Source organism: Triticum dicoccoides, chromosome 4B (genome assembly GCF_002162155.2).
Source record: "Triticum dicoccoides isolate Atlit2015 ecotype Zavitan chromosome 4B, WEW_v2.0, whole genome shotgun sequence".
In the NCBI taxonomy this organism is placed as follows: Eukaryota; Viridiplantae; Streptophyta; class Magnoliopsida; order Poales; family Poaceae; genus Triticum; species Triticum dicoccoides.
In genome coordinates, this window is record NC_041387.1 from 621204046 (window position 1) to 621212970 (window position 8925).

Genomic DNA, 8925 nt, shown 5'->3' on the forward strand with positions numbered 1-8925 from the left:
AAGTGGTAACATGATTTACCAAAATCAAGTCCGAATGCTTGTGAAGAGAAACGATATTTACTGTTCGTCTACAACATATGTGTTTGTGAGTCTGTCTCTCCTAGCTGGAACATCATTAAAATCGTCATCCCAAAACAAATCATCATGGTCACCTAGCTCTTATGTTTGCAACTTCGTCTTCTCCTAGCTAGAACATCATTACAGTTAGAAAGCCCTCTCATCCCTGCAGAACAGCGAACATGAACAAACTGGATGATTATATAAAAGACATATTTCTTAGACCCACTATATACGGAGAAGCATCGACATGCAATCATAATAATTATATTCGGATGCAAAATAGACAGAGCAACAAATATGGATATTTCCATGAAGCTGGAAAGAGATGTGTACAAATGTTATGTGTACACTACCAAGTTGAGTATCAGAACCAAATGTGTATCCGAACCCACTGCAAACAAACAACTTTCACATTCTAGTCTGCACAATAATCCAGTCACTCAAATCTATGCTATAGTTGCAGGCTACAACATAACTACAACCACTTAAGAAAACTGGAGTAGGGCACCAAGATGTGGGTTACCTGAAGCGGAAAAGCTAGGAGGAGGGAGCATGACCATGCCAACCCGAAGTCTGCCTCTGCAAGCTGCACACTGCCATGTTGTGGAGCAGCAGGATGAGCATCTCGTTGTGGACGGTGGCGACAGCACCGCAGATGGCTGGACCTCCTCTCCTCTCTCTATTGCCAGCGCACCTTCTACCGCGTCCAAAGGAACAGCGACGGCGCCACAATAAGCTCGGTCACCATGTCGTCTCTGTGGCCCGCACTCCTCCTTCCCCTGCCTAGTCCCGATGGGGAGGAGGAGGGAGGCGCAGACATGCGTGCGAGGAGCACTAGAGGGAGTGGATTTTAAAGCTTGAATCAACAATTCCATAACTGTACAAATCCAACATGAATAAATATCCGCCGCTGCTTCTCCAGTATGATAGTTGACTGAAATTTGGAATACTAAATAGGCAATTTGCAGAGAGAGACGCATATGGGTCTTGTAAATTGGCAGAACCCTTTCAAGCATAGAAAGCTCTGTTTTATCAGTAAGCTTCAGTTCAGGAGAATCCACAGGATCAAGCTCTACTGAAATGCCGCCTATTGACCTTTGTGCCACCTCAAGCTTCTACATAAAGAACACTCTCAGATTTTCCCAACAGGTAATCATACAAATAATCCAGTAGATTGCGTTTGATACAAAGGACATTCATGTTAGCAAAAAAGTAGCAACACCTATGGTATCCGTTGAAGGTAATAACTACCGCAGGCAAGATCGAAAGCGCGCCTTGACACGTGGTACCTATCTCAGATACTGATCAAGCTTTTGGTATTTCAAAAGAAGTACAGGAAGCAAAACAATTGCTTGCATCCAACGCATATACACGGACTTTAGTTTTTACTTTGTGACAAACAATATGATGTATTAGTCACTACTCTGATGTAAAAGAGTCAAGAGAGTCCATCTTGCTGAAAAAACTGAAATAGTCAGGAACACACTGAAAACCTCCCTCCCTCCCTCCCTCTCTTTCTCTCTCTCACTCAACTGTGGCCTCGAAGCAACCATAAGATGATATTAAAAACCTTAGGGTCCTCTTTTTCCCTTTCTAATTTTATCCTTTCTCGACATATACTCCCTCCGTCCGGAAATACTTGTCATCAAAATGAATGAAAATGGATGTATCTAGAACTAAAATACATCTAGATACATCCATTTCAATGACAAGTATTTGCTTGGTATTGTATGGCAAAAAGCACTGGACAGATTATCTTACCCAAAGATGCAGAACTGCAGCTTAAGATAAAATTAGCAAGGGAACCTGCAAACAAACCACAGTCAACATGCCAGTTTTATATCCTCTCATATTTTTCATCTTTGTCATCTCAAGCTTTGATTTACCTTAAACAACACCTCCATGATATAGTTGTTCCAGATTAACAATCCAAACTGCATCTTATACAATGGGCCATATAAAATCTGGAGCATATGACAACACTTGGATCAGTTAAGACCTAGATCAGTTAAGAAAAATATGCCTTCCTGGGCTAGCACAAAGAGAAAGGGACGAACCTAGGAACCCATAGATACAGCAGACTCCAAGCGCGGAGGCATCCATGCCAATCCGAAGGAGCACCAGTGGCATGCCCAAACTCCACCACCGGACAGCGAGCATAGCAGTGTTCCCCAACAGCTACAACTGTGAGGAACCTGGCACTAAAGCCTAACCACAACCTGCACAGCAGAAGAGAATCAACATACATGGCACACAGCGAGCGGAAAAGGGGAAAAGAGGAGAGGGCACTCACCATTGCCTTGCCGGCGCCATCGGCGATGCCCCACTGCTCCTGGAGGCGTTAGTGGTGGTGTCGAGGCTTAGGGCGAGGAAGGGCTGGTCGCCTGTTCCAGTTGCATCTGAAAAAAAACAAGAACTAAATATCAACCACATGATGTGCAGTGAAGACTATACGTGGTTGAATGAGTTTGTATCAGGAAACATGTCAGCCTAGATGAGCACCCGCACAAGAAAAATGATCTCGGTGACAGTGTTTGTTTATCACTACAGATAAAACTAATTATATAATGTGTTCCTCTGATTATGTACATGCCATGCCAGACTAACAGAATGAAATTAATACGAAGACAAGATTGCTAATCTTTCTAGTTTATATATTCAATTGACTTTCTAAATTAATTACACCAATTATTGTGTTAGTCTGGCATGGCATGTACATAATCAAAGGACCACAATATATAATTAGTTTTATCTGTAGTGATAAACAAACACTATCACCGACATCATTTTTCTTGTGCGGGTGCTCATCTAGGCTGACATGTTTCCTGATACAAACTCATTCAACCACGTATAGTCTTCACTCCACATCATGTGGTTGATGTTTAGTTCTTGTTATTTTTCAGATGCAACTGGAACCGGCGACCAGCCCTTCCTCACCCTCAGCCTCGACACCACCACTGACGCCTCTAGGAGCAGTGGGGCATCGCCGGTGGCGCCGGCAAGGCAATGGTGAGCGCCCTCTCCTCTTTTCCCCTTTTCTGCTCGCCGTGTGCCGTCTATGTTAATTCTCTTGTGCTGTGCAGGTTGTGGTTAGGCTTTAGTGCCATGTTCCTCACAGTTGTAGCTGTTGGGGAACACTGCTATGCTCGCTGTCCGGTGGTGGGGTTTGGGCATGCCACTGGTGCTCCTTCGGATTGGCGTGGATGCCTCCGCGCTCGGAGTCTGCTGTATCTACGGGTTCCTAGGTTCGTCCCTTTCTCTCTGTGCTAGCCCAGGAAGGCATATTTTTCTTAACTGATCTAGGTGTTAACTGATCCAGGTGTTGTCATATGCTCTAGATTTTATATGGCCCATTGTATAAGATGCAATTTGGATTATTTATCTGGAACAACTATATCATGGAGGTGTTGTTTAAGGTAAATCAAAGCTTGAGATGACAAAGATGAAAAATATGAGAGGACATAAAACTGGCATGTTGACTGTGGTTTGTTTGCAGGTTCCCTTGCTAATTTTATCTTAAGCTGCAGTTCTGCATCTTTGGGTAAGATAATCTATCCAGTGCTTTTTGCCATACAATAGCAAGCAAATTCATTTGCATTTGCAGCTATGGACGAACCCTTCTTTTTGTTCTCATGTTAGTGTTAGAGCAGCTGCATTTCCCTGTTGTGGGTGACTTATTTACTGAGTTTGTGCTTCAATTTGGTTTAGATTTCCTCCCCTGACTTGCTCTTCTTGTGTAGTTCAACGCTGCATTGCTCAGTTCGTTTGCTTGGTTCCTTTGCTCGGCGCAGGAGGTTAGGAGACCATCAACCGTAAGGAGGAGGAATAAAAAGAAGTTCAGAAGCCAAGGACCATCTTCAACCTGATTTTAGGCATCCTCAAGTAAAGGTAAAACTTCAGATTTGAGGGCACCAACAATTTATTACCTGAATAAAAAAAAGGTTCTTTGCTTGAATATATGTATCTCTCTGGTACATGTTGAGGAAGGGAAAAGAGGACCCTAAGGTTTTTAATATCATCTTATGGTTGCTTCGAGGCCACAGTTGAGTGAGAGAGAGAAAGAGAGGGAGGGAGGGAGGTTTTCAGTGTGTTCCTGACTATTTCAATTTTTTGAGCAAGATGGACTTTCTTGACTCTTTTACATCAGAGTAGTGACTAATACATCATATTGTTTCTCACGAAGTAAAAACTAAAGTCCGTGTATATGCGTTGGATGCAAGCAATTGTTTTGCTTCCTGTACTTCTTTTGAAATACCAAAAGCTTGATCAGTATCTAAGATAGGTACCACGTGTCAAGGCGCGCTTTCGATCTTGCCTGCGGTAGTTATTACCTTCAACGGATACCATAGGTGTTGCTACTTTTTTGCTAACATGAATGTCCTTTGTATCAAACACAATCAACTAGATTATTTGTATGATTACCTGTTGAGAAAATATGAGAGTGTTCTTTATGTAGAAGCTTGAGGTGGCACAAAGGTCAATAGGCGACATTTTAGTAGAGCTTGATCCTCTGGATTCTCCTGAACTGAAGCTTACTGATAAAACAGAGCTTTCTATGCTTGAAAGGGTTCTGCCAATTTACAAGACCCATATGCGTCTCTCTTTGCAAATTGCCTATTTAGTATTCCAAATTTGAGTCAACTATCATACTAGTGAAGCGGCGGAGGATATTTATTCATGTTGGATTTGTACAGTTATGGAATTGTTGATTCAAGCTTTAAAATCCACTCCCTCTAGTGCTCCTCGCACGCATGTGTGCGCCTCCCTCCTCCTCCCCATCGGGACCAGGCAGGCGAAGGAGGAGTGCGGGCCACAGAGATGACATGGTGACCGAGATTATTGTGGCGCCGTTGCCGTTCCTTTGGACGCGGTAGAAGGTGCGCTGGCATTAGAGAGAGGAGAGGAGGTCCAGCCATCTGCGGTGCTGTCGCCACCGTCCACAACGAGATGCTCATCCTGCTGCTCCACAACATGGCATTGTGCAGCTTGCAGAGGCAGACTTCGGGTTGGCATGATCGTGCTCCCTCCTCCTAGCTTTTCCGCTTCAGGTAACCCACATCTTGGTGCCCTACTCCAGTTTTCTTAAGTGGTTGTAGTTATGTCATAGCCTGCAACTATATCATAGATTTGAGTGACTGGATTGTTGTGCAGACTAGAATGTGAAAGTAGTTTGTTTGCAGTGGGTTCGGATCCACATTTGGTTCTGATACTCAAGTTGGTAGTGTACACATAACATTTGTACACATCTCTTTCCAGCTTCATGGAAATATCCATATCTGTTGCTCTGTCTATTTGGTACCCGAATATAATTATTATGATTGTATGTCGATGCTTCTCCGTATATAGTGGGTCTAAGAAATATTTCTTTTATATAATCGTCCAGTTTGTTCATGTTCACTATTCTGCAGGGATGAGAGGGCTTTCTAAATGTAATTATGTTCTAGCTAGGAGAAGACGAACTTGCAAACATAAGAGCCAGGTGACGAAGATGATTTATTTTGGGTGGACGATTTTAATGATGTTCCAGCTAGGAGAGATAGACTCACAAACACATATGTTGTAGACGGACAGTAAATATCGTTTCTGTTCACAAGCATTAGGACTTGATTTTGGTAAATCATGTTACCATTTCTGTGACCTCGGCATTTGGAAGACATGCCATCCGAATCGTCTATCATAACTGAACCATTACTATCACAAGCATCTTACTTTTAGAAATTCATATGATGGTTCAGTTGTCTATATTATGTGTGCTATTTGTTACCTCTGAAATATATTTTATGTGTGCCCTGTCGTGTTGGTTTATTTTTGGTGCCAAAATGCTGCTGGGCATTTGGTGCGACTGATTGCACTGCCCATTTAGTGTTGTCTGGACATATGCCATGTATTTGACACAACCATGTTATCTATAAAGGCAATTTTCCGCTTCTATGCATTACACTGATCCATTCTCGGTAACTTTTCTTGCAATAATATATACTTTGTTTATATATTTGGATAATTGGTTGAGCCAGGCACCATGCGCCAAGGCGCGTTTCCTATATAGTATATAATGTAACTTGTAGGAATATCAAGCTTGATTAACTTCGATGATGTTTGTAGAAAAATTATCTATAGTCTATGATACCTAATAAATATCATAAGATACATCACATCATATTATTTTTTATCTGGTATTGTTAGTTTAATATTTTTCTAAATAAACTTGTTCAAACTCAACAAGGTGGACTTTTCAAAAAGAACTATTAAAGAGGCTACATCTGCACTCTAGGCCTCCAGACAATTATCTCAATTATTCAGCGCTAACCCTTGCTAACTATTTCTGTTTTGTTCTAGTTAAGTTTTGTTTCCTTAATTTCTTTTTTCTGGGGTGCGCGCGGAGATTTCACCCTCTGCCCACGCGCACCTCACCGCTTCGCTATGATCTAAGCAATCAAAGGGAACAACACGAGAGACACAGAGTTTATACTGGTCCCCATTGTGGTGTAATACCCTACTCTAGTGTGTGGTGTGGTGGATTGCCTCTTGGGCTGATGATGAACAATACAAGGAAGAACAACCTCGCGAGGGTCTGTTCTTGGCTGGTACGATGAACTACTAGGGGGAGTTCAGTCGCTCTCTCGATCGGTCGGTCCGTTCCACTCTCTATTGGTTTCTTGGTGAGGATCCTCTTGTCCCTATCTTGTGGCGGCGAGTCCTATTTATAGGCAAAGGCCCTGGGCCTCCTCCCAAATATTGAGCGGGAAGGGCGCCAACAATTGGCCATTTTGAAGGGGAACATCTAGTACACTTATCCTGACTAAAGTTGGTCCTCGCCTGCTAAAGGCTCTGGTGGTGACGCCGGCTTGGGCTCCACGATGACCTCCATCCTGCCGTTCTGCTGGTCTTCGTCTTGTTGCACCGAAATGGATGCCTTTGCTTGATGCCCCCGCCCGCGCTTGCTCCCTTTGCACCAAAGAGGAAAGGGAGGACACTGCGCGGCCTGGCGCCCGCCTGGCGCCCTTGGTCGTCATGGCTTGCGTCATGGGCACCTCGTGAGGTACCCCGCCTTGATCTCTCCGCCTCCTCGCGAGCCAGCCTGATGAGGCCATGCCTAAGGAAGCCTCCTGTCGCCTGACCCGCGAGGCTTGGCCCCTCGCGAGGGTCTTGAGCTCGTGCTGATGAAGATGGGCCACGCTGGGCCGCCCCTTGAGCCACGCCGCAGGCCGCAGGCAGGCAAGTCTGGGGACCCCCGTTCCCAGAACGCCGACAGTAGCCCCCGGGCCTGAGGCGTGCCTGGACTTGGCTGAGCAGGGAGGCGAAGGGGCAAGTGCGAAGCGTCGCGGGCCCTAACATCCTGCGGCCCCGGGCGCCGCGTGGCGGTTGACTGGACGTGGACGGCTCCACAACTGCGTGAATCGACAAAAGAGCGACATCCGCCTAGGCTTTGCTTCCCTTGCTTCCTCCAGTCATTGCCCAGATCCCCTTTCTTGCGCTCTCCTTCCTGTGACCGAAAGCTTCAGATCTACCTTGACCGCGCGCCCTAGCAATACATGGCGCCTCGCCAGACCCCGGCCGAATCTTCGTACTCGCCTGCCTTGGACTCGCCGAACGTATCGGAGGCGAGCCTTGACCGGATGCGCCGGATGGTGGCGGCACACGGCATCGACGGGGCGAAGGTGTTCAAGGCCGGCTCCGCCCTTCCTGAGGCCCGAGGGAGCACCTTCTATCCGCTCTTCGTAAGCGCCATTGCTGCCGGTCTGGTGCCTCCCTTTTCCGAGTTTTTCTTCTCTGTCCTCCGCCATTACGACCTACAAGCTCTGCATCTCCACCCCAACTATGTTCTTCTTCTGGCGATCTTCGCCTACTATCACGAGGCTCACGTCGGAGTGCAGCCCTCAGTGGCCTTGTTGCGCCACTACTTCTCCCTCCGGCCCTCTCGTGGCGCCATCTCCGCGTGCGCGAGCTTTGTCGCGTATGGCGGCTCCAACGCCATCTCGAAGCCTGGGAAGAGGATTGAAGGCTTCAGGAGCAAGTGGGTCCTGGTAGATGCTAGGCGCATCCACCCTCGGCTGACTATGCCCACGGGGCAGCCCACGAGCTCTGATGATTGGTCTCGCGCGGAACTCGTGGACCCCCGCGCGAAGCCGGTGTTGGAGAAGATGGACGCAGATCTGAGGCCGGGCAGCATGTCAGCGGCGAAGCTGACTGGTGCGTCGCTCCTGAGGGAGTTCCTGGAGCACCAGGTGGCCCCGCTTTGTAAGTACTCGCTTCCGCTGTGGAGGCCCCGCCTGAGCCCCGCAGTCTTGGACGATGAAGACCTGACCGCGGTCCTCGAATCTTTGGTCGGAGGAGACGTGGCGAGGCTGGAGGGCGCCCTTGTGCCCCTGTTTCTTCGAGATGATTGGGAGAAGGTGGTGGACTCCATGCCCGTCTTCAATGGGAACGGGCACGTGCCCACGGAGGCTCCCGAGGACCCGGTGGTCCAGGCGACGATGGACGTGTCCTTCCGCGACTCCGGCGAAGAGGAGGAAGAAGAGGAGCGGGAAGGGGAGCCTGACTCCGAGGCTACCAACGGGGAGTCGAGAGCGCCTCTCCCCCGGCGCAGGCCCCGCGCTCTCCGCCTCCCGCCGAGCGACGACGAGGATGATGACGAGCGGGGCGGCGGGAGGTTGCCCTCGATCTCGAAGAAGGCCAGGTCTGGGCTGGTCCCCCTCGGGTCTGCCCCGGCTCCGAGGCAATCCTCAGACGTGCCGCCTGCTTCCGAGCCTCTCGAGGCTGATCCCAGCAGCCGGCTATCGGGCTTCAAGTATGGCCGGAGGTTGCTCGAGCTCGCGAGCGGCGACCAATAAGTGCTTGATTCTTGTTTTATTCCTTGCTTTGTCG

At 47.6% G+C, this 8925-nt stretch overlaps 1 long non-coding RNA gene across 1 annotated transcript; it reads left to right on the top strand.

Moving 5' to 3' along the window:
- The first annotated feature begins 3394 nt into the window (after nt 1–3394).
- On the top strand, nt 3395–4816 carry LOC119294051. Its single transcript, XR_005143314.1, has 4 exons — nt 3395–3476; nt 3557–3601; nt 3852–3948; nt 4755–4816. It is a non-coding gene; the product is annotated as an uncharacterized LOC119294051 (long non-coding RNA).
- Nucleotides 4817–8925: the final 4109 nt, after the last annotated feature.